Source organism: Chelon labrosus, assembly GCF_963514085.1.
Source record: "Chelon labrosus genome assembly, chromosome: 13".
Lineage (NCBI taxonomy): Eukaryota > Metazoa > Chordata > Actinopteri > Mugiliformes > Mugilidae > Chelon > Chelon labrosus.
Window position 1 is genome coordinate 13,467,374 of NC_140346.1, and position 27,686 is coordinate 13,495,059.

Genomic DNA, 27,686 nt, shown 5'->3' on the forward strand with positions numbered 1-27,686 from the left:
TGGTATATATTCCATTGCGGTGTTTTCTTTAAAATCTGATACTTTGGGAATGTAAAACATGTTTCTCCGTGGAGAGTGACAGTCACTAGAATACTTCTTCATTCGTATGTTCCTTCTAGTCACATAGTCTCGTCTACTTTATTAAAAAAACAACTGGTTAATTCATATTTTATGCTACAATTAACCAATTTAAACGGCTGTCAACTGACAGTAAAGTGTAAAAAGAAGAACCCTCTACCTACCAACACACACACACAAACACACACACTTTAAACAGGCAGTGTGTGCGTGTGTGTGCTGTTCCAATTAAAAAACATGGGCAGGGAAGAGGAATGTGCAGGGTTTTTCCTCTGAGACCCGAGTCAATACAAACACTAAATGACACACTGATGCAGGCGAGACGCTCCCTGCACTGATGCACATGCAGCCACACACACACACACGAATGAGCACACATACGCACACAAACAAACCAGTCAGCAAAACAAGTTAAAAGCACCCACAGACAGAATCTCTCAGACAAGATAGCGCAAAAAAAAAAAAAAAAAAAAAGAACATCAAGCATTTTTTTTCTTTTTTTGTTCATCTTTTCTTCTGCATCTTGTGACCGGCCTAATTGAGTTGTAAATCATCAAAACAACAAGTTGATTCCATACTGAGATGTCAGAACATTTCTTGACAAAGCCGGGGAAAGGCATAATTACAGAGGAAATTAAAAAATGTGCCCAAATGTGCTGTTGCAAACAGAAACAACAAACATATTACATTCTCCCTGCAGGCTACAACAACACTAACTGTACAGTACACTGCACTCAATAATAATGCATTTAATTAGCTATTCCATTCTTCAGTGGCTTCTTTAAATGGGTTATGGAATGGTTTAATTAGAAAAGAATATAAAAATACTTTTGAAATGTTATTTTTCTTCTCCAAAGTGCAAGTGCTCTTCAGAGTCGGTATTGATGGGAGCAGATGGTATCAGCAAGCTGCATCAGTGGCAGGCAGTGTGTGTGCATGTGGCAGGGCTAGTTTCAATTCATACTCACCCCACACCTTTGATAGTCAAGTGGATTACACCTTGTGTTCAAACAGAAAAGGGAGGGAAGAAAAGCGGCAGAACACAAAATGGAATTAGAAGGCTGCTTATAGGCCCTGATTCATTTATTGTTAACTCCATCCAGTTCATTAAGTCTAATCCCTGTTAGGATGGTGAGTACCAGAGGACCTGAATGGGTCCAAGCTGGCTGAGGAGGCCGGGGGGTTTCGGGGTGGGTAGGGGCATGTGCACCTATTGTGGCTGTCTCAGGGGTCAATCCTAGTCCCTGTGGTGTGTTTGTGAGACGGGGGAGAAAGAGGGAGTCAGCTGGACAAGGCTTTCCTCCTGCTGGGTGCCTGCGCTCTGTATAAGGTGGGTGTTGTGTCCCAACCTCCCACCCTGAGGGTTTTTTTTTTTTTTTTTTAGCCCCCACGAGTCCCTGTGACAAGCGTGAAGCAGCTCTTTCCTTTTGTGAATCAATCTGGCGGGGCTCTTCGCGCCTCGCCTGGCCAGACTCACACACACACACACACACACACACACACACTGGGAGGGTCACCGATGTCCATGTTAATACAGATGTACATGCCAATAAGGCCTCTTAATCAGTACACAAGAGGGAGAGATTGACTTTTAAAGAAGACATACGGCCCCGCTTTCTTTCAACCCCAGTGGAACCGTTTCCTCCGTGCCGCGCTGACTCCTTTAATTTTCCCTGTGTGGCTGACCTCGGCCACGTTCGGCCGCCTGAACACGGACAGAAAGGAAGAGGGGGGAAAAAAAAAAAACACTGAACAGAGAAGATAGAATCTGTAAACACACTTTTTCATTTATGTAGCAATTTCCATTCACAGTGGCAGTTCAAAGTGCTTTACAAATTGCATTAAATAGTTTGAACAGTGTGCGACTAACAAGAGGAGTGATTAATAGGACCTAGCATTGCAAGAAAACCTAAGTTAGAACAGGAGCATGTGTTTAAAAATAGAAAATAATATCAAAGTGGGCATGAAACTAGACATAAACAGACATCACAGTGTTTGTGATGATAATTGACTGATGTCAGAAATACAGTTCCACATCAAAATTATTTTATCCATCTATGCCTAATACATATCTAAATAGATAGATTAAAAAAAAAGTTATTACAATATGAATATAAGTGAGTCTACACATATAGTTATAGACAATTTTGCCACCTTTAGTAGGAGATTAACACTATTTCTGGTGTTAAAATAGATCAAATTTAAAACTTAAAAAACAAAACTTAGTTATGTTCCATAGCTATCACACTATAATAGGCTTTTCATTATGCTGCCTGTACTGTTAAAATGCACTTCATAAACAACAAATGTGGTAATTGGAAACTGTTAATATGAAGCAGTGGGAGGAATGAATGGAGAGGCCTTGGGTTATTTCTCAAATACATATTGGTGACCAAAATGTACCCATTTGCATTTTTTAACTGGTGCTGGTATGCCCCGTGGCAGTAAGTCAATCTGGGTATGGTCTTTTATGCAGTTAGCATCAATCAGTACATTTAGATTAATCATTTAGTATGAAATAAACGCAGTAATCCATATAAGCTAGGATACAAAATAACTGGCAGAGTGACTTCTCAAATACAAAGCAGTACTTCTAACTTAAAGGCCATATTCACCTGTAACTTTTCAGCCAACATTAGTACAAGATATACAGGTCATTCAGTACATTACGTGTCCCTCATAATAACAGCTCAATTCACAATGAAGTACTTTTAATTGTAGGACTTCATGACATCTACTCAACATGGAAAACCTGTTGACTTTAAAAGCTATGAAACTATACCATACACGTAGAAATACACTTGCTGTAGTAGAGTACAAAATACTGAACAATACTAAGCATAAGACTTTACTTTTTGATAAAGCTTATAGTTAGACCCAGGTGACACTGCTGAACCATCCCTTAGTTATGCTGCTATAGGCCGAGGCTGCTGGGGGATGATGCACTGAGGACCTCTCCTCTACTTTCTTCTCTCTCGCACCGAACACCTGTCCTCTAATTTCTTATCTAATTTCCTCTCTATTACAACGCAAACATTTGTGTGCTACTACAGTATAGCATTGTAATAACTGTGTTTCTCTCTCCATCTCCCTTTGCCTCTATTTCTTCCTGTTAAAAGGGAGGTTTTCAGGCCGTGTTTCGTAAAGCCCCTTGAGACAATTTGTATTGTTATTGAGGCTATATAAAAAGTTCAAATTGAATTACGTATCTTGTGTCATTGATAATGTAGAACATTTGATCAAATTTTGTAAGTAAGTGTAAAATTCTCATTTAATCCAAAAGTTGCAGCTGTGATGCATATAGGAAATATATTGATCAATGCTGTGGGAAATAAGAGCTGTAATGAAAGAAAAAGAGAGACCAGTGTGGAACTTTGTTTTTTTTTTAGCTTGAGACAAACATCATAAGATGTTGTGCACGAGTTCTGATCCAGTGTACAAAAGGACCTGGCAGCTAAGGCAAAGAGAACACAAGTTCTGTAATCAAAAGTCTTAATTTATTACTTTTCTGGAGAGAATGCAATTGGCATGGACACTGAGAGAAAAAAAAAAGAAAAACAGTGTCCTGAGGCAAACCAATCAAGCCCAGAACTATGGTACCACGTTGATACAAATGCCTCTGAATCCAAATTAATCAAGTTGGACAATAGGGCCACAATGGCGTCTAGATTAGCGTCTATTACTCAGATGCATTAGTGCTCTGCGCCTGTATTAAGAGTCCTCGTTTAACACCGTTCAAGGGGCGGACCAGAAATCCCCAAGTTTCTAAATTGGAATTTCATTCCCCCAGGTACTTCTGCTCATATGAGAAAAGTTGGAATGCATTTGATCTGTCCTAATTTCAATTAATTAGCGACAATGGTTGCTCGGGGAGTCCCACAGGGTAGAGGGAAAAATGGGCTGAAGGGAAGGGAGCGTCAGAAAAGTGATGGGAGAAGTGGCATCAATAAACTGTTAGAGACTCATTAGCAGGCTAAATGGCTCTCCCAAAGTCACGACACTTTAACACGGGACCTGGTGCCTAATTACTGGCCAAAGTATCCATTACAGGCCCCTCCTCTGCTCCCCTCCCTACATTCCTCTTTCTTTTTATTCCACCCATCTCAGCCACAGTGGAATCGGCCTGTTAATGATTGCTCTACAGAGCAAGATTAGAGGGCCATTGTGGTGGGGGTGAGTGCGAGTGTGGGCAACCAGTATGAGGAAGTGAATGTATAAGTTGGTGTCTCTGCTGATTAAAGCTTTCAGGGATCTAAAAGTATCAAAATTGCCTCCTTGAGTTAACCTCTTCAACTCTGACAGGCCCACCTGCTGTCTGTCACAAAAAGCTCATGCATGACTTACCATTGTCCAAACGCACAAAAGGTCATTGTAGACAAAATCCCAAATCATGTGCATGTGTACATTTGACAAAGCATTTCAATTAGATATAATGGTGGAACCTAAAAGAATTGTACTCAGCATAATCAACATTCAATAAAATGAATAAAAATAATACAGTGATTAAAAAAAGGAAAATGTTCTGCTATTTTTATATCATAGAATATTTAAAGAAAAAAAGGTCACTACTTTTAGTGATAAAAATAAGTAAAGTAAAACTATTCTCACCTATAAGTCAATAACCTTAACAATAACCCATTAGCTACGACTAACTACAAGTAAACCTAATTATAAATTGACAAATGGATAGCCTGATGTAACCAGACTCAATTCTTAATCGAATGTCAGTCTTGTAACCGTTGGATTTTTGTTGTTTCATTTCATCATGGGGCGTGTTTCAACATACAATACAGAGGAAAAAATACCCTAACACTAAATTGGAGAGTCCTACAGCCAATTAGAGCCATGAAATAGTATGTGACATTAAGCAATGAAGGCATTCTCTACAGATGCCTTGATCACTGTTAACTGTTCATCCTTTAGAGTTATTTCGCTGTCAAGATCTTTTACAGCAGATGTGCATCTCCGATGGCAGCCATTTAGTTATAACAAATTTACCTCAACAGCACTCAGGTGATGTGCATGTGTATATGACTCGTGTAATATATATATAAACATTTCTGACTCATCAGAGAATGGACATGGGCCTTCTGAGGGTGTCCTGCGGTGTCCAAAATGTTGTTAGTTGGGGCCTTTGGGTCCTGTGGGTTGAGGGGAGGGGCCTCTGCAGAACAGGCTTGTTCCATTGCATCCCACAGATACCTTGTGCTGTATTTCATGTTTTTCTGAGTTGTTCCTAAACCCTTTTTTGTGTGTGTGTGTGTGTGTGTGTGTGTCTGTGGCTACTGCCATCAAGGAGTGTCATTGCTACAGGGTGGGGCTGCCTGGTCTGGTCTAGGTGGGTGGTACATGTCTAAGTAACATCCACATGAATGCCAGGTCTAAAAGTTCCCCAGCAGAACATTGCATTGTCAAATGATTGTCCGTGTTAATCACTTCTCCTGTCAGCTGTTTTAATGTTGTGGCTGATCGGTGCATATAACCCATATAACCCTAACCCAACATATAATGAAAACCTCATTATTGATTGGAATGTTGCATCTGCATTCATGTTCAGTTTTGTGGCATGTCTTGTAAATGGGTCTAAAATCTAATAATAAAGTTGTTTTTATTATTGCTCATATTCAACGTTTCAGTGCACGCTTTATTAAACAAAATTCTGCTTAACCAAGTACAAAAACTAATTTCAGACAGCCACCACACATTGAATATTTATGTGCATGTATAAATGTATGAAAATGTACAGGACCGATGTTTGTTGTCGAGGCTCATAGACCTCATCTCTCCCCAAAAAGAAATATTGAGCGCAACTCAGCAGGGAGCAGGGACTAACGAGGGGGGAAGCCAGAGCCTACAGGTTAATGCTGTGGTGAGGTAATGGTGTGGCAACAGGCACACAGCAATAGAGCAGAGAGTTCTCATGGGTTAAATAAAAGGGGTGCGTTGGATATGAGTGGAGCAGTGGATTGGGAGCTGGGTGGACTGAATTAACTTGCAAGCTTCACCTTCTAATGTTTTAACCCAGATGAATGTTGCACTGTTCCATAATGCGCTAAAGGTGCTAGAGGTAGATAAAACGATAAATTCATGATTTTCTGGCATGTAAACTGTCAGATTGAAATATTTTTGATGATAGTACAGACAAACTAAATGCACGACTGCAGATTCAAAAATGTCCCTTTAAATATCAGGTGTTATTACTCATGCCCTACTAAAAAGGGAGCTCGCACAAAGGAAATGCTGATGACGGTATACCAAAAGAAAAGAGGAGTAAGTCAGGAGAGGCTTTAAAATCAGACTATATCTACAGTAAGAGGGGTCGCGCAGAGGTGGTGGTAGGGGGGCTAACCGATCTCATCTCATGTCCTCTCTCATGCTCTCTGAATGGGGTCCTAATTGGCAGGGTTGTGTGAATAGGCAGCTGGCCGAGGAGTGTTTATACAAAAGAACACACAGGGAGACGGTGCTGGAGATGAGGCCTTCTCTATTCACCACTTCTATCCTCAAAATAAAAAAAAAAACAGAAAAAAGGAGCTCAAGAGAGAATGAGAGAAAGAAAGCAACGGGATGGGTGTGGGTGGGTACGTCGGTCAAGTAACAAGTGAGCGGAGTGGAGTGGAAATTGACAAAACAGAGAGAGAGAGGAAAAGAGATAGGGCGAGCAGATGAGAAAGAGAAGGTAATCACAGAAGATTATCTTCTTGTGATGGAGGCAGAGCTGCAAGGATAAGTAGGCTATACTGAGGAGGACGATCCCAAACAAGTCAATAAAGCCCCATGTCTGGAACCCTGATATGGGCGGATGGGGTGGGGTAGGGTGGTGCTTGAGTGGCAGTTAGGGCAGTAAGGGGCCAAAAGTGGTCCTCATAATGTGCAGTAGCACTTTGGGGGGCCTGTGGGCTCAGATTTCACTGCATGTGTTCCAGTTCCCACAGAAGACACAAGAGAAAGGTGCTAGACAGCCCATGAAGCATTAATTTTTTGTGCCTACATATACAACCTGGTCCCAGTGTTCGTTGGAACATTTGGAGGTGGGAATGGGTGACTAGGCATGCAGATGTGACAACTGAAGTAAAAACTGCTTTTCTTCTTCAAAATTAGTTTGTTTCGTTGTTTGAATTTGAAAGTTCAGTTCGGTTTTGCTATGGCCAAAACCTTGCCTACCGTGAACTGTAAAGAAAAAGACCAGAATGGTTCTGCTTCATAGAAGCAAGTATGTCATGTCAGAGTTAAAGTTTTGGGCACTTAATACATAACACAAAAAGACCATAATGCATGGCGATAATGATGATAAACAGCAAGATGAGATATGCTGACCCAGAATGCTGAGCCTAGGGCGCAGCTGTGAAATAGTGGTTAGAGAAGCAGACTTAGGAATGAAGGCTCTGAATGCCTGGATGGACAGGAATGAACGTGTATTTTTGGGGGAGTGAATGAGCAGAACTTTCTCCATCAACATCCGAAAGTGAAGTGTCCTTTTACATAGAACCTTACTTACAAACCCACCCTCATTCACTGCTTTGTGTTCACTGCTCCTAGCATGGGAATGGATGGACAACGAGATGGGTTTGACGCAGGGGTCAAATTTCACTGTAAACAAATTAATAAAAAGAGAATCAATGAAGATTCAACATGGCCCTGCCAATAAATGTGATGTACTTGGAGCTTCATAGATATTCAAGGCTGGCAGACAGACACACACTGGAGAACCTCTTGTACTGGGACTGCTAGCTCCGCTACGACAGACGTTCCCATACAGAGACTCTCTCAAAGGACCATAAATGCGCTTCTAGTGACTGTCACAGCTCCAAATAGCGCTTTGTCTTTCCAGCAGAGACACACAAAGTCTAACAATACCTTCTCTCGTGGCTGTTCGTTCTGACTAGCAGACCGTGGTCAGTCAGCCTCCCCTGTCTCTCCTGGCAAACCACAGCACACAAGTCCTAGACTCTTTGGTCTCTCATTGCAGTGGCATTTTTATGTTCGGATAAAGGCAGATTTCACATAGGAGTTTTCTGCGCAGTTCTGCTGGCAGATAAATATTCAAGGCTTCACAAGGCTGTGCATGTGTGCAGCTATTTTGTATTTGTTCAAATGCCACTTCGTCTGGTCATTGCTGTTTAAACTATGCAGAGGCAGTAATGCTGTATTCCAGGTTTGGCCTTTTTTCTCCCACTGCTGAAACACCATGTGTGTCGTTTGTTCGGAAATGATGCATTTTGGATGAGGCAGGTTTGGGGGAAATGGCACCTGATATGACCTCCATTTTATAGAATGGTCACAGGCATAATGAAAACTCCAGGGGGTAAGGACGGATATAACCATAGCACAGTACTGCATGCCCACATATACAAGTACTGGAGACACACACATCCCTTGACACATACCATTCACATGTGAAGATCTTATGAAACTTGATGTTAGGAAAGGTAAGAAATGGAGCATATAAATGTTGAGATTGGACTACGTCGTGCCTTCCAAAATAATTCCATAAGTCATTCCAGCCTTCATAATTTAAACAAATACCTTGTTTTCTAGTGCCTTCCATAATAATGGGTGCATCTTTACCAAGATCTATGTGGCTTTGTCTACTACTGGTCTCCACAGTCCATGTCTGGGGCTTCATTTATACCCACTAAATATGCACAAAACTAGGCCTGACATAAAAGCTGGAATCTGTAACATGCAAAATTGATAATAGTATGCTCCCACCTGTATGGAAACTCCGGATTTCAGTTCAATGAGGAGAGATCAAGTAGGTGAAGAATGAACATTTATTGAGGAAACATGAACAAGAAGATAGAGTGTAGAGGCGGAGGGGTGGTGGTGGAGAAGAAGAAGAAGTTTGTAAGTGGCTAAAGGAGAACTTTGATGAAGACTTCTAGGTGGAGAGGAGGAGGGTTGAACAACGGACAGCCTGCAGTTGGAATGAGAGAACGACAGTGACTTTAAGCTCAGGGACAAGAGGATGATTGGCTGGAAGAAGGTGGGCAAATAGTTCATTGGATGGAAGTGGTGACGTGCCACTTGAGGACGGACTGATTTTGACAGCGTGGGAAAATGGAAGAGATAAGGAAATAGAACGACTTGAACTTCCGGCTAAGCTTCGTTAATTAAATGTCAGGCATGTCATTAGCCTGGAAGACAGACAAACTCCCCCACCCACAATTTCTTTTGTGCAGAAAGTTAGTTTGGAGTTGCTCCGGTGAGAACTGGCAATACTTCACTTATGTGGTGATGGACAGAAGAGTCATACACCTCATCTGAGAGCTGTGGAGTTGACAAAATGGCTCTGACTGGTTGTAGGACTATACAATTGTGTGAAGAGACATTTTTAAATCAAAATACTGCGTCACCAGATTCGTATGCTGATAAGAATTGCATCCAAATGCATAAGGTCTAATTCTTCTCAACATTTAACCAGTCCTGTCTCACCATCACATTGCCCACCCTGCATCACAGAGAGGGAGGCTGGACTGTACAGTATGCTGCTGAGGCTTGTAGTCAGTTGTGGAGCTAAACACTGCTGTTGAAATGACAAGATGATGCCAGGATCTGGTAGATGGCAGGATTTAGGAAGGTGTGGCTGTCCTTTGCTCAATATTAATTTTGAATATCCAGGATCCTTTTCACCAAACAATGTTAACTAGGCAAACTGGTCAACAATCAGTGATTACACAAATCCAAATGCCATACCAAACATGACATGTGCAGTCACCTCGCCCAACCCATCCTCAGCCCCTGCACATATCCATTGTGAAAATAATATAAAACCAGTGATGGTTCCTGCACCGTCATTACAGTCCATATCCTCATCATGTTGGACTTTCATTTTATTCTATTTTTTTATTTTTTGTAATTGCACTGAACAATAGATCCCATGTATTATTTTATAAACCAGGCCCCTTCCCGTTTCTTGAACCAAACTATACACTATGGCATTTGTAAAATGTTCTGAAAAGGTTTATCTTTTTGCCACTATGCTCCCTTCTGATGGTCATAAAGACGTGATAAATGCCAGAAAATAAACCATCTGTTTCCCCCACAAACTGTCAACTGGAAGAATCCCACCTTATCCATCACAGCGGTGCTATACTCTCACTGGGAACTATTGAGCAGCTGTAGGCCTCATCTGTGCACTTGCTGCTGCTAAAGGCAGCATGGCGGGATACCTGCGCATACAACCCAACAGATGTTTATGGCTGTGTGTACGTGTGTGTGAGCTTGTGTGCACGAGTGGCAGAGTGTGTTTTCTGCTTTTGAATTAATGTATCTTTGTGTGAGTCTCTCTAAATGTGTAAGTATGTGTTTGAATGGTGTGTGTTTGTGGACAATGCCAGCAGCCCCTCCACGTCTCCTGCCATCTGGATAATTGATCATTTGCTATCATAAAAAAAATAAAAGGAGAGGGAATGTGTTATAATGGGCCACTTCTTAAACGCCCCTGTTTTTTTTTTTTTTTAATCTGTTTGCCACGTCTGCTTTATTTGTGTGGGGAGCTGCCAGTTGTCATGATGATTATGAAGAGGGTATTATGGGCAGGGATTATGCATCATTGTGCAATGTTTGAAGATGATCAATGACCTGAGGCTTTTAGTTGGCGTTTTAGGCTCGGTACTACCTCCTGCTCTACTTAAGCACAGTATGTCATTGTGTAATGAGTCAAATATCACGAAAGCAAAACACCTAATAGTTTTTTTTGTTTTGTTTTTTTCTCCACAGGCTGACATGTAACTTACAGTTTTATTCGGACAAAGAAAAGAAGCAACACATTCCTCTAGAAAAGTATTTTTCATGCAAAGCTCCATATGTTTTAAAAAAGAAAGAGTTTTGTTATTTAACGACAGAATGCACTTGTTTAATGCACTACACACACAAGAAATAAAATTGCCACTATGAGTCAGAAGCCACTCACAGATTCTTCAGATTCTATTATCTTCAGACCTTAAAGGGTAGGTCTGGTACAGGTCTGGTACAGGCATGTGTTATGTTCAGCAGATTAAAACAGAGCAGCTGAAGCTAATGCGAGGCCTCAGCAGGCCGAGTTAGCAGGAACCACGACTGTGTCTTTGTCCTGGTAGGTTTATTGCAAGTGATTTGTCCTAACCATCTGGAAATAGTCACTGCTACCTTGTGTAGATGCGCCGCACATGGGCAAGCGTGATCTATTTTAACTACGTTGTGTTGTCGCTCGACAGCAGAACTCTATGGGTTTTGAGAGTGTTTTTATAAAACAAAATCCTAACACAACAGCTCCAACATTTGGAGAGTTCAGGACCAAGAGAGCCAAATGTCAACCATAGCTGTCAATTAATGGCAGCTTTACTCAGCATAATATCTCTTAAATGTATTACGTTACAGTCATTTTTGGAAAGAAGGGTGTGGAGGGGGCGTGGTGCATCAGCTGCAGGAGAGAGGTGTGGAGAGGGCTCAGGAGAGCAGCGCCTGGTGAGAGTGATTAGCACACCTACATCCTGTTGAGCTGATCACTCTCTCCTTTTAATACAGTAGCATGTTGGACCTGGAGGACAGACCAGACACAACACAGGGGAAGACACACTTGGCTGTCTGCAGCGCGAGAGTATGCCTGCGAGTACACAGAAGAATGTGTACATGTGTTGTGAGCTGAAAATAAAATAACTAAAAACGTCATTGCTCTTTGACTCTCTGCTGAAGAACCCACAGTGGCATCAGGATATGCCACAAAGGGATTATTAATTTAAATAATATAGTTAGTTTTTTAACATGCTAGCCAGGGACATGGTGGAGCAAGTCAACCACAGCAGATAACAAAGCCAGCTCGCTCAGTAACCTTTTTTAAAGATGTAAGATCTTGTCTACAAACCACGCTCCATGTTGTAGTACAGCAATTAAATAGGTTTACCTACATTAAATACAAAAAAGAAGAAAAAAAGAAAAATGTAGTAAGTCCTCTTTATTATAGATGAAGACTGTTTACTATAGCCGGACTACAGTCACAGACAAGTTTATGTCAGGCACTCTTTTTTTCTATTTTTCCAGATGTGTAGTCTGAGTGGAGGGGCAGTTTCCACCGACTGCTGTTCTTTCCCACATCAGCAGCATCAGCAGCAGACAAACAGACAGACTAGCTCCACCGTCATTCTGCCTGAAACTTTAGATTGAAATGAACTAATTTTAGCATTACTCTGGCATGACTGCACATGCTTCCCAATGGGGAGTATTTATTGCAAGTGTGCAGATTGTCAGGTGCAGACTGGTTCATTCAAACAACCAAGTGACTGGCTAAGCACAGGCTACTGAGAAAATGTCACTTATTCTGTGTGTATATACTGTATGTTTCTCCAGGTGTATATATTTAAAATGACAACTTATAGCAGTAACATAAATAAGTTATGACGGCTCTGCATGGTTACAGATCACATGAAGAAATGTATACAACATATAACATGCTATAATATTTTTTAATTTATTATAGCATCACTGTATACAATACTTTCACACCGTCTTGAGGCCCCAGATCTTACAGATCTTAACTGCCCACTCAGTGGGAAAGTGAATTGCACTAAAATAATATAAATTCTATATATAAAATGTAACAACAATAAGCATGTTGCTTTTTTTTTGCACGAGAAAGTGCAAATTCAAAGGTCTTATGAAAAACAATATGCCGTCAACATTACCAAAATCTAATTCGCCTTTTTTCAGTTCTTGTTTTCAGATTTAACATTTGCACTTAAAAAACACAGCATTCTATGTGAGCAAATTAAAATCAATGTGATAATATACTAATATAAATATAAAATCATAAACTACTGGAGTGAGAAGTTCGAGCTGCCTGGCGGTAGCAGTCCAAAAGAGTAATTAATAAGTCAAGTATATAATAAAAGAAAAAGTGAAAGTGAAACTTCTCCCGGTTAAAAGTTCAGTGTTTGACTTACCCCACCATCAACCCCGCGACCTCCAAATGTGGACTTGGTTAATCTTTACACTTATCTCATCTGTCTCAGATTTACAAACAGTCACCCTTATCCAATCTTTATAGAAAAAAAAAAGTATAAATAATGTGTGTAGTTGGATGCACGCACACACTACATACAGATTAAATAATACTCAAATAATATAGCATTTAATATAGGTTAGATATGAAAGTATTTCTGTCTATATATACGCCGTTGCCCATAAGTTGGTATAATTTTGTTTTCAGACACATTCTTCTTTTTATTCCTATTTATATAAATTACATTGTCACAATCATTTCATGAGAAGAGGTAAAAAAATATTTTATTCCACCTTTATGGGCAACAGTGTATACAGTATATCTCATTAAAAAACAAGGCTGTTATCGCGCACACACACACACACGCGTCAAGTTAGCCTTTTCCTGCCTTTCAATAAACATAAACATCGGCCAATGAAGTCATTTAGCCAACACTATTGTCTATCTAATCCAACTCTGTTCTGAGCAATATCTCTCCATCCAGCCTTTTTTTCTCCCTCTCTTTCCCCTCTTCACCCACTCCTCACCCTGCTCTCTTGTTCTCAGATGGCTTCCTCCACCTCACTCCCTGTGCATTATGTAGATAACCCGGGGACGCCATATATCCCCAGCAGGTCAAACGGAGGTCGCAATCACACACTGTGACAGTGGAAGCCAATCCCAGTCCATCATGGAGGAGGGGAGGGAACCGTGGTTCTCTGACTAAATGTGAGTGTATGATGTGTGTGTGAGTATGTTTGTGCGGCGGGGTTTAGCCGAGGTGTCGGTAGTGAGCCTGTAAGACAATACGTCTAGTGGAGGACTCCGACGCGGGGGTTAAAAAGAGAAAGAAAGGGACGTGGAACTTTGATCACTGTTTGAGAAAGGGGGCCGGGGGTAGTGAGGGCTGGAGGTGTGATGAGAACATGCAAGTAACATGGGGTAGCAGTGTGGAAGGAGAGATGTGTTATTTCTCACCAAAACATGCATTGCACACAATCGTTTAACAGTCTCAACAAAGTCATTAAACTCCTCTTCTGTTTGCATCTAATCAAATCACACTGAGATTAGAGAGAGAGAGAGACAACTCAGATATGTATGTGTGTTTTGTAAATTTAGTGAAAAATGAAAACCATGTTCGGATAATGATTTTGGGGTTAAGAAGGAGTTTTATCTCAATAAATAAAAAAAAAATAATAATCACGTCTACATAATTACTTGAATTATTTAACATTTCAAACACAGATTTGATTTGCGACCGAATTCAATGCTTGCGAACACAAACACACTAATAACACAGGGATCACAATACAACTAGAACTCACTTATTCAATAATATCTCTGATGGAGGTTAAAAAACACATGTATGTCCACTTGCATTATAGTTTTGTTCTAATACTTACACAAATAGATCCAAACAGAAACATCCTTTAACATATAAGTTACATAAAGAGAGATGTTGTGGATAATACAACTTGAGAAAAGTCTAAATTAAACCTAATTTAAGCATCTTGTGTTGGCAATAAATCTTAACGAATGTTCACTGTACGTATTCCACATATGATAGTATTACAGTGGCACTATACTTCATATGACAGGATCAAATATAATATAAAAGAATGCTTACTTCTGTCAACTTAAAGCTTAAATAACTTGAGTCAATTTTTAATACTTTGTTACTTTGCTAGTTTTATTCTGAACTGTCACAAAAAGCACAGGAACGTTGTTCTATGAGAAAATCGCAGGTAGATTATTTCAGTTAAATAAGTGATGCATTGATCATCTAGTCAGCTGAATCGATGATTCAAGTTTAATACTTTTGTTTGTTACCAATCACAGATTAAGATTCAGTTTGAAGATTTGAACTTACTTTTCCTGGAAGTTAAAGTTTTTGACAGCGTTTCAGTTGCTAATAACTCCTACTAAAGTACTGAGGCCTGAGAAAAATACGAGTTACGACAGTATATACTTATATTTAGATGGACAGTTAAACTGTGGAACTGTTCCTACTGTGTTTTAGCATAATTATTCCTCGATATCCTGATGGCCAATGCAACTCGAAGGACAGTCTGATGTCGTTGAACGTTATTTTGGCAACATCTACCCTCTTCTGCTTAGTTTAGCCATTCCTACATTTCAGAGACAGGAGGCCGAGAACAAAAAGGTGCAATCATACTTTTATTTATATTGTAGCGAGGTGGGAGAATAATAGATCCGTCTGTGTCTTCTCTTTCTGGTGTCTGTCTATCCATCTAAAATAAGATCTCTATGACAACCTGGCGATGATGCAATTCAACACTGCACGTATTGCATTTCCTGAAGTACACACTTGCGTTCATTTTTATTTTTTAATTTTCCACTTAGTCCTCACTGCAGACTCAGAGGCAAACTTATAAGCAGGTATCATTTGAAAATTGAATGTTATTGGAGCCTTTGTTGATAATTCTGTATCCAAAGTATCAAAAATTAATGAATTTGTATGACGGGAAGTATTTATGATACACATAACAAGGTATCCGCTGTCTTATTGCATTTATCATGAAAATACTACAAAAAACATACCACACAGACAAGAAAATCTTTATGTTCATTTGAATTCAGTGAATGAATATGTAAATGCACTGTACTTCTAATTTACACATTTACTTAAATCTGCTACACTTTATTCCTACGTACTAAAAATACACAATTTTACTTACTTTGGTTTCTTTTTTCAGAAAATAAAATATGGATTACCGCTGAATAAAGTGCTCAACCAATGCACTAATTCTAATGTGCAATTCCTTTAAGTGACATATGGACACTTTTTGTCAAAGCACACACACGTACACAACTGGGCGCATGTACAACTAATATCCTGGTGTTGTTTTTCATATGCAGATCTCTGTTGATCCCTGCTCCTCTGCTGCTGGGAGCGTGGATTTGACAGGTGGGCATGGTGTGTTTAGCCACCACCGTTTGTGTCCGTGCACAGTGAGAAATATTCGTGGCTGGACAGAGAGCTCTTGAAATCTTTCTTTTTTTTTCTTTTTCTTTTTCTTTTTCATTTTCAGGCGGTTGGTTTTCTCTCTGCAAGTTAGTTATTTTTGTTTTTATCAGTTTTTTCCTTTCCTTCTTTACATTTTGTTTGCTTTTCTTTGCTTCTGCTTTTTGTCTCTTTCATACGTTGGTGTCTGTTTGTTCATTTCTTGTGTTGGTTTGTTTGCATTTGCGCCTCCGTGTGTTTATTTCTGGCCCAATCTATCTGTTTCCGTCATGCTTTGAGATTTTCCGTCTTGAACTTTGTATGATGCTTGCTTGTTTACTTCACTTTTCACTTTCTTTCTTTCTTTAAGACAAAGAACAGCTGGCCCACCTGTTCGAAGTGATTCAAGGAGCTGAGGTTTTTCTCATGCACCTCTGCTGCCTCTTGTGGCTTCACAGGAGTGTGCAGTCTTTTGTATGCTTCAGCGTGGAGAGGCAGAGGAGGACGGATGGATGAGAAGAAAAGCAGCAGGGGGAAAGCAGGAGGAGCTCCTACTGGACAGGAGACACACATATTCAGCTTTCAGCAGTTGCAGTGTGAGTGTGTTGGACAACTAACACTGGGCGCTAATGGTGTCTCTGTATTTTTGTGGAGGAACTGGGATTTTGAGTATTGCATTATTATTCTAGAACTGACCTGCATCATGAAAGTGTTTCGTAAAATTGACCCGTAGGATCAATAGATGAAATCTGACTCTCTAATCATCAGCTCCTGCACAGAAATCTAAATTGAGCAGAGTTAAATGCACGTTGTTACCACGTAAGTTTCTGGAGCTGCACTTGCACAATCGTAGTATATAGTTTTTTTTTTTTTAATCTGTATTCTTGATTGATTTAATATCTGTAAAGTTTGACAAAAACTGAGTAAGCACTTTCATCCTTTTGTGTAAATTAAGAGAAACTTTTCTCTTATTGTGTGCATTTTGCTCTATTAGATTCTTTTGGGTCGCTGTAGTTCAGCTGTCTGCTTTTGTCCGCCCGCCCCGGATTTCAGATATCAACTCATTATTAACTAAAATATTTAAAGACAAAAACATATGCAAATATACATTTTATGACGCTATAAAGCATGGGAATGTACAGTTGATGGAATAAGTAAAGCTTTCTTTAAGTATCTATACAGAAGTATAGTGTGTTTGCCAAATTAGCCTTAAACCTATTCAAGCCCGTTTCCAAGTCTGGAAAACTCTTCAGTACTTCAGTGCCTAGACATTGTTGGCAGCTAAATAATTTGTAAAAGTACATATGTATGAGGAATGAACAGACCTATGACCTTCACATCTGGCCACAACATGGGACAGTTTCTCTAAATAAAACGAGCTGGTCCACGCTCTGTGATGGCATGATACAGCTCGTTTGCTCGTCACAAAAGGTACAACCGGCCACTGATCGTGCTGCTTTTCTCTGTGAATTTAGAGAGGCGGTGTTTGTTCTGGTGGTGTTGGATGGGTGGGGAAGTAACCACCTTCTTACTGTTTACCCAGAGAGGGGCAGCCATCGTCTCCCTGTATGTCGACTCTGATTGGAGTCATCCCAGCCACGTACGGATTAATATTTAATGTTCGAGAGAAACGAGAGAGAGAGAGAGAGAGAGAGAGAGAGAGAGAGAGAGAGAGAGAGAGAGAGACAGAGAGAGAGAGATAGGGAGAGAGAGAGGGAGAGAGTGAGAGTAAGAGAGAGCAAAGCTAGGCTGATGTTTATTTAGGATATTGTGAAAATATGAAGGAAAATTTGCAATTTTATTGGTTTTCCGCAACCCTAAGAGCTGTGCAAAAGCTGTGTGTGTGTGAGAGAGAGTGTGTGCGAGTGTAAAAAAAAGGAGAGAAAGAGAGAACAGCTTTAGCAGTGTGTGTGTGTGTGCGTGTGTGTGTGCGGGTGTGCATGTGTGTGTTCAGCAGCTCTTTTGACCTTCAGCCCTCCCTCCCTCCCTCCCTGTATGTAAACCCTCCTCGCGGAACATCTTGCCTCAGTCAACGTTCACACACACATTCACACCCGTCCTGCTCAGCCGCGTGCTATTTAGAAACAGAAATAATGTTCACATAGATAGGTATGGAAACACTGCCCGTAAAATGAACTAAACGAACCTTGTTGTGGTTCAATTTAAATCAAGAATCCATTTTCAAATCTGTCCAAATATGTTATACATATGTTATATATTAAGCAGAATTACTTAACTGAAAATTGTGCCAAAGTCTTTCTACTCTACTACGATAACTATATCTTTAACTGGCTAGTGCACTTTTTGGGCATTTTTGCTGGATGAACCTGCTTTTTCTGCCCTCTGCATCTGGGCGAACCTTTCTGATCTCGACAAATGAATGAGCAGGCTACCTTTTCATACAGTGATGTCTGAACACGGCCACTTATTGCAGAATGGAATGATTTAGTCAGCTAGTTATATGAATATCATAACATTACTGGCACAACTGGGGGGCAAGGACCATGGGTGCCACAGTATGCAGCTGAGAAATAGAACACATGCTTTTCTTTTCATCTGCATACTAATTATTTTCTCAAAAGAAACCCTGAGAGATATCATTTACACGGTATCTTGCAGAAAAAAAAAAAATAAATAAAATAAAATAAAATAAAATACAGCGGCCTACTTTGTATCAGCAAGGCATACAAAGCAGGTTTTGGCTGCATTACTTTCCCATGGTGTCTGTTTCACTGTGGGATAACTTGATCTGTAACCCCTGAGCTTGTAGCCTCCGCAGCTTGAGACGAAATTGTCCACTGAACCAAAGGCGTGCACAGGTCACTTGCGTTTTCTATCCACTCACTGGGATGAAAACAACCCCCACGTGTCTCAGAAGCTGAATGAAGAGAGGGAACGGAGAAAAAGCAGCCACTACTAGGAGATACAGAGCCAGCCTGCGAGAGGGGAATCAGGCACAGGGAGGGCAGAGGGAGGCAATTTCACCAACTCTAACTTCTTCTGCAAAATTACGACTAAATGGAAAAATAATGGAAGTGGCATCATTGGCCTCCTAGCACGGCGCTATTAGTATGCTGGTGACATGGAGCGGGGAGACCGACAGCAGTTATGTATTTTTGCAAGTATGCATATAATTTATTGTGGGGAACACAATTTACATGGGTAGTCAATGCCTGTTTTATGGGCTCACAAATAGATGTATGAATTGAAGCATATAATGGCGGGGAGCAGCAGGCACAAATACATTCTAAATCTCCCAAATGTGTTTCACGAAAAATGTAACCAAGGAATATAAAACAAATTAATTCTTGCACGGTATATGTATTGGTTTTTGATTTACAAATCTAATCGAGGAAATCTGCCCTTACTATTTAGCCAGGATGTGTGGATTTGACATTTGGTACTTGCACATATGCGGGTGTCACATATGAATGTTTAAGAAGAAAATAAGTATAAGCATTACTATTTTGTATTTTGGCACAGATGGGTGAAAATAATAATAATAATAATAATAATAATAATAAATAAGAATTAAAAGAATTTGAACATATTAAATATATAGATATTGTCACTCCAAAATCCAAAATAAAAGCTTTGCAGCCAAAAGTACCAAATCTAGTTAAGTTTCATTGTTAAAGCCAAACAAATCTATTGTAATTGTGTGCTGGTATATCTAATGATTGTACAATGTGACAAATTCAAACAGACCCATCACCAGCTCTGAAGCGTGGATGGATTACTGAATTTGTATACAGGTGCACGCTAGCGGCCCTAGGGTTCAGACTGCCCCAGGGCCTCTGAATTAGGTGAAATGTAGTATTTCATTCTTGGAACGTCAAACAAAAGCTTACACAAAGTAACAAAATGACAACGAAAAGATGCCAAACAGCTACAAAGCAACAGATAATGACAATATGAAGATGCGAAGAGACAATAAAGACTACAAGAGAGACATAAAGCGCCCTTCAGACTCTTCAATAAAATATGTTCTTGTGTTGCTAGCTGCTGTCATGTAAATAGTTTGGACCAAATTAAATGTAATTGTAATCACAACTTTTTCTACTTATAGTTGTGCGTTAGGTTTCCCAGTTATCTCTACTAACATGCAGGGCCAGATTAATCCACTAGTAGACCCACTGACACTCAGTTCCCCTTACTCTGTGGGAACTGTGTAAATCTGTGTCATTCTGTGAGCCCTCAAGACCAGTTAAACCCTGGATCAATTCACTGCTGCCTTGTACCCACTATACAAAAATGTGTACATTCAGTATTGCAATACCATGAAGGCAAAAGAAAAAAGAAATTGAATTAATAACATTCTGGTCACTTTACAAGACACAAACTATGTTTAGGTGTTCGGTTTCTTCAGGTATGCGTAACTAACGAACAAAAAAAAAATCTATTGCCAGTGGGAATACAACCACTTTAAATTTTTACCCAGTGGAAAAGCATTTTCTATCTACAATGAGATCAGTCGGTCAGAGTAGAAATTACCATCACACATTATTTCCTATGTGAAAGTTGCTTTCATGCTGCCTTAGATTTCAAAATCGTCAGGCTACACACCACTCCGGATTCCGTGACTTATTCTGTGATTGGAACAACTCATATAATAAAGACTGACACTGAAAACCTTATGTTTTGCTGACCTCCATTAACCATTCACCTTGATACAATAACAGACAGGTGATCTACGGCATCACTGTTGGACGTGGTTTCACCAGAGCACCTTTCTGGTCACACCCATGTGAAACAGTTATGCTCATCCAGAGCAAACTAGAAAACCTGTTTTTATAAATCTGGCTTTGTGCATCTATATACATACGTAGGTCATATAATGTACATCTTCACCCTCCGTTCGTGAAAAAATATACCATATGGACCGTGTGTCGGACCAAAGGGACATCCATCTGCTTTCAGAAAACCCTCCTATCTGGCGTCCACAATAAAAGCCTCCTCTCAGGGTTATGACTGTTTGCCAGTGACCCAGTAGCAGTTGAAGCCATGATGAATTTGAGATAAGCCCTTACCCTTAGCTGCAAAAGGAAGGGTGGGGGCATCAAAAGCATCTCAACACTATAAGAGAGGAAGGTTGGGGTGGAGTGGCAACAGAGACCGAGTAAGGGTCGCAATTACTTTCACAAAATGATGTCGGGGAAAGAGGTGACAGGCTACTTAAGCTGTTTGCAGGCTATTGAAGGGAGGGGGCAGGTTAGGGTTTTTAAAGAGGATATTGTGAATGTATTAGCCTGTTGGGGGGTGTGGGGTATAACATAACATAAATCCTGTTTAGAAGCAATGTTTGGAGCAGAGAGGACAATGGCATAGTGACTACATGACATGACTAAGGAAAATGGGCATATGAAATTCCATGAACAAGCTAAAATTAGCTGGAGTTGGCCCCTGTCTTATAAGATAATAAAGGAATATAAAGAAATACACAGTACTGGCTGAACATGGCCCAAATTTGTGACTAAGGGCATGTTCTTAAACCATTTCAGATGGGCCCCAGCCTACTCCACATGGCTTGGTCAAGACACCAAAACAAACATTGCTCCCGAAGGCAGGCAAGCACTTTGCATGGGTGTGAATGGGTGAATAATATAACGCGTCTTAAGTTCCACGAAGTCAGAAGCATTATATGAGTGCATATCATTCACTAGAAAAACAGAAGTTGATTTGTCTTAAGAAGTATTCAGAGGAAATACAGTGTGTATTGTCAATGTGCTTAGCACTTGCTGCTATGGTCCATCAAATTTGCGTCTACAAAAAAGACTCTACAATGGCCACTGTTGCGGGGAGATAAGGAAAAAGAAGGAGCAACCACACTGAGCTGTTAGATGAAGAGCTGCAGACAGCAGGCTGCACACCTCCACCTTCTCAGGGAGGTAACCAACTCCTTTTTGACTTATGCTGCACGGCATAAAATGAGATCCCAGTGTGTCAAAAATATTAAACTTAAATTTGCTGTTGAAAACTAGAGGAATGAAATCTTAAAGATTACTACTTTAAGTCATGTGGCATTTTAACATTTAATTGCTGCATTTGTCTAGTAGTTTAGTAAGAATTTAGACGTTTATAGTAGTACAAGAATTACACGAATCCAACTCTTAATTTCTGATGATTGCAATGACAGCAAGCTGAGCAAGACATTTGTCTTTCATAGCAATGCTCTCTAGCTCTTCTTGCGGAATCCTGGAACCAAATGTGTCAGGGTCAGGTGGGTTGTGTATTCTCTTCAGTTCATCTTCCCTCTGCTTGTGGACCTGGACATTTTCTCAATGGAGCCAGTCTAGAGGCATCCTTATCAGGAAACCACCTCAACCTATACCTTTTAAAGCGAGCGAGTAGTCGCTTTAGTGCAAGTTTCTTTGAGATGTCTGAACTCCTTACATGTGTCTGAGGGTGAGTACAGCCCTCAGGAAAACAGCTGAGCTGCCTGTGCATACTGTGTTTATGATTGCATCCTTGCAGTCTCTTGCCAGAGTTCTTTGCCATGGGTAAGGGTTGAAACATAGACTAAAATTTGCCTCTTCCTCTCACTGTTGCCTCTCGCTCACTTAAGATTCCTGCATCTCTGCAACAAACTCGACAACAACCGATTCTCTTGCAAAGCAAAAAAATAATAATAATAATTATAAACTTTCCATTCCATTAAATAAGATTTGGAGCCACTTACTCTCATTCCAAGCAAATATGGAATTAAAATATTTAATTTCCAGCATATGAGATTTAGTGCTGACTAAGGAAAAGTACAAATCTATTCAGCCATGTTGTCAATACAGCTCACTTCTTTTTAGACCTTATTCTCTGCCTGTTTGCCACATGCCCTCCCACTCCCCCTCCCAACTTCTATTAGGGTCCAGTCAGTCGGCCATGTCCTTCCTCTCCCTCTACTCTGCGTCGCTGTTCGTCCCCGTGTGCGCATGGCTGATCTCGCGCTTTTGCCTCCCTCTCTTCGAAGCAGACACCTGGCCAGGCTCGGGCGATCAATACCAGGCATGGCCCTGCAGGAGAACCCTGTCAGCTGCTACTCCGGATCCATGCTATTCTAGCCACCATCAGTCAAACTCATACCACACACACAAGATGGATAGATCCACAGACACACAAATAATGTATGTGCAAGCACAGAGTGATGAAGAATGCTAAATGTGAGCCAAACCAGTTTAGATTTATAACAGTTAAATATTGTTCCGTCACGTTGAGTAAAAGTAGCTTTGAAATATGCTGTGTTTAATTATGTGAATTAGCTTTGTCCTTATAGTCCAACTATTGTGTGTATCCATAAAAAAAGGACTGTTAGATCAGTGATGTGACATGTTTCTCAATTTCCTTGAGCACGTACACTGTAGTTTATCGTAAAAAGCACAGTTTACTGTACAAACTATTTTTATTGTTATTTTAGTAGCAACTAACCAAATTCGTACGATACAACCTGACAAATATATAAGATGATATGAAGTGCATCTGTCCCATTGCACTTGATTCAAATACTAAATATCCTGGTATTGGATACAGGTAATTCTTGTTATTGATACAGTAAACTTAAAAGACTGCTTTATAAATCATAAAAGTGGGCAGATTTGGTGTCCACCTGCAATTACGCGAGGACAAACTGAAACTTTTGGACCTGGCATTCGTGTGGATGTTACTTAGACATGTACCACCCACCTAGACCAGACCAGGCACCCCCACCTCATAGCAATGACACTCCTTGATGGCAGCAGCCATCCCCAGCAGGATGCAGCCTGACACAGACACACACACAAAAGCAGTTTAGGAACAACTCAAAAAACATGAAAAACAAATTCACTAGATCCCAAACTGATCAAGTATCTGTGGGATGCACTGAAAAAAGCCTGATCCACAGAGGCCCCTCCCCTCAACCCATAGGACCCAAAGACCCCCACTAACAACATTCTGTTACCAGACACCACAGGACACCCTCAGAAGGCCCGTGTCCATTCTCTGATGAACAAATGTTTTAGAGGCACAGGGGAGACCTAGACAATATTAGGCAGGTGGTCATAATGTTATGCCTGGTCAGTGTAGATACCAACTTGCATTAGACCTTCTTTAAAATGCCATTAACATTAAAGGCCCTGTGTACCTATAACCACTCACACTCCTGTTTATTGCACACCAATGCATTGTTCCACTAACCTTGAACAAAAGTCTTCATAATAAATGAGCAGAGCTTTAATTCATTACATCTTTTTTAATCTACACACTGTAATCTCCGTTGGTCAGCACCAACTTAAGGTTAGAAGCCTGCAAACATTTGTACGTTAAAGCCCAGAGATGGCAAAGGGTCCACAAAACATGTTTAACTTAAAGCAGTGCTAGGACACCGATAATGTTGTTTTTTCTACATGGTTTTAAACAAAATGCAAGTCACATTTAAAGATTCACCTCTTCACGAGACCAGACCAGGTCTAGACGTCCCAGTATCAAGAATGAAAGTACTGAAAGATGGCACGTGTCTTTTAACAGAAGGAAAAAAATAGACCTCACTTATAGACAGATTTATGTACGGAAGAAAATGAATGCAAATATGCACACATGTGCAATGGTGCATTTAGACGCACATGCACTTGACTGGTGCAAGTATGTGTGCACACAAACGCATGCATAGAGGATGTACGAGTGTGCACATACTCCACACACACACACGATGTAGACAGACACGTACACAAGAGCAATGAAAACTGCATGCACAAAGGCCCAGCTCTTATCAATCTTTCACCAGGCAATTTCTGTTAATGCTATAGTGGGCCCAGCAAAACAAACAGGAGCAAAAATTAATAAAGGTCTTTGAGATAAATAATACACAATCGAGTGTGATGTCATGCCATGGACTGCTATTTTATTTTTAGTTATTGCTTCCGTCAAATTGACCGGGGGGTTTCTTCATTCTGAAATGTGTTTACTGGTTTCTTCATATGAGGTATTTCCCATGTCTTCTCCACACCTCTCAGTTTAATTAGAGCTAAATTAATATAATTATCCGCTTCGTGTTTGTCATGCGAATGGAAGGCCTGTAAGTGTGCGGTTAAATCTCTGAAAAGTGGGCGGTATAAAGTTCGTTCTGAAAGAGCGTTGCAATGTGAATGCAAATATACAGTAGTTTGCAGTTTTCAGATCACCACTTGCAAGGTTTCAAACGTGAAAAACAAAGTAATACACCAGGAGAAGAGTGACAAATTCAAAAAAAATGTGTTGGAGGAAGGAAAACTTTTTGCAGAGATTTGATTTTTTTTTTCCAGACTTTCAAAACATTACATCTTTCAAAACTTAGTTTCAGCTTTGCAAAACATTTTAAGCTTTCAAATGCTGATTTTCAACCTCTCAAAACATTTTAGAATTATGGCACGACCTTAATCCGATACATGAAAATTTGAATTGAATCTACACGGCAGAGTAACACAATTTTTTGTTCACACGCGTCAAACCGGCTTTGTTTGCTCAGTCTCTTGCGTTGAATTATTGGAACGCAGCTTTAGATGCAACGACAGAATACATTGTCAGAGACCCTTAAAACCTCTTAGGGAGGAAGTTGGCGTGACTGTCGACCAAGCGCGCACACACACATATATATATATATAAAAAATAAAATGTGATACTGCTGTCCACTGCCTCTTACTTTCCTCCACATTTTATTTTATATATGACCATGAATAATACCAAAAAAACCCATCACAATAAACTCAGTAGTTTTTTCTTGTAACTTTGACCAGAGACCAATCAGACCTTGACAAAGCCAATTTTCTCTTCTTCTTTTTTTTTTTTTTTTTACGTCTAAACCTAGCCAAATCTAGCAAAATCAGGAACATCCTCTGAATTGTCTTTTTTCAAAGGTGCTGAGGGGACACCGGATTAGAAAACGTTCACGATGATTTGGTCAGTTTGTGTAGGGAACAGTTTGAAATGCTGCCTAACGTGTTTTAGTATTTAGAACGTGTGGAATTTTTATACTTCCTAATTCCAGAGTGAAAGAATATTAATCAATCACTGACAGAAACAAAATCTCCACTTCATCTATATTAATGGAAGTAACCTATTTAACAGCATGGTTCATGTTGTGCGCTCATTTTAAAAGTAAAGCCTCTTTGTTTAAACAGTCCAGACAAATCACAGCACCCATGACCCGGCATAGGTACGGTGTGGTTTATGATGTGCAGCAATACGCTTATATCGGAAAGTATGCAGATAAATCAAACAAAGAATTCACCGTCTGATCATTAGTAGGTCACTCCTATATACCACCACCCCTCCACTCATGCTATTATGGCATAATAGGAAGTGTATGCTAGTGAGAGGGGAGGGGGCACGCAGCCTGAGGGAGAGGAAGGAGGACTGCGCTTCTGAGCGTGGGGTGAGGCATGGGGCAATGACCATCTGCAAAATGAAAACAAATGGGTTGTCATCCCCCAGGAGGAAATCTATCCCCATCTATTTTTAGTCACAAAGTCTCTGAACTGGTTAGCCACGTGGACGGCGTGTGAAGGCCAATACAGATCATTTTACGTTTCTAGTGTATGTTGCCTGCAGTTAATTCAATGTCAATAGTGAGGCCTCCTGCTTATGAATGCATGAGCAGTTAGCGTCATAGCGAAGGTTATAGATTATAAAATGGTTAAAAACTGAAGTTGTGATGTAGCCAAGTCCTATTTTATTTTACTCCATTACTTATTCTTTCTCTTCAAAACCTGACGTCATTATTACCTGTCATCCAAGTTGAGCACTGACAGGTGGGTTGCATATTTTGATGTGTTATGCTCTTTCTCTGTACCATGTGGTATTGTGATGGGTCCAGCCTTAAACCCACAAGCTTCCCAACTTCCCAAACTCATTGGCTATCTGATTGATGCAATAACATGCAGACAGTATAAAGCAGCATTAAATATTCTAGCACTTGAAGCAAACATTAGATATAATACTGCTGATGATGGATGTTAAAAGCGACTGACAGTAATATAGACGAAACTTTACTGTTGTGTGTGCTGCGTTATTTTCAAATCATGTAGTGTGAACACATTTTAGATTAAAGAGGGTAATATCTTGCATTTTTAAATGCGGGATGCAACCTCAGAATAAATTAAAATGTTCACACTGCTGAGCCTAGATTATGGATTGATAGATGGACGACGATTGGAGCCATATTTATATTAACAATGACCCCGTAATTCTCAGGCAGCTTCACCGTGATGGCTACAGTCCCACAATGGGCCACAAAACACTGCAACAACAGCTTCTTCAAAACAACGCAAGACAATGGGGAGTGACTCATCTCCTCAATAGTTATGTGTATTGTCTGTGTGTGTGTAGGTGTGTCTGTTGGGGGTACAAGCATCAGAGAAAGCTCATCAAGTCAGCAAGATGATTAATGAATATTTTAAATGTCATGATGATGGGTACCACTTGACAAGAAGACCAAAGACTTGGTGGTGTGCGTGTGTGTGTGTGATTAAGAACTCTTCCATATCACCGGTCCATCTGCAGCCACTGTGGGAGACTCTACCCGCGACACGAAACCATCATTCCTCTCCTCACCGCGGTCTCTCCATCCTTTTTCTACTCCCGCCCAGCGCTCACCTCCACCGAAACTACGGGATGAAAAATGCACTGCCATTGTATTCACGTTAGGGGCCGTGTGAGCGTCTGGTAATTGGGTGCCTTCTC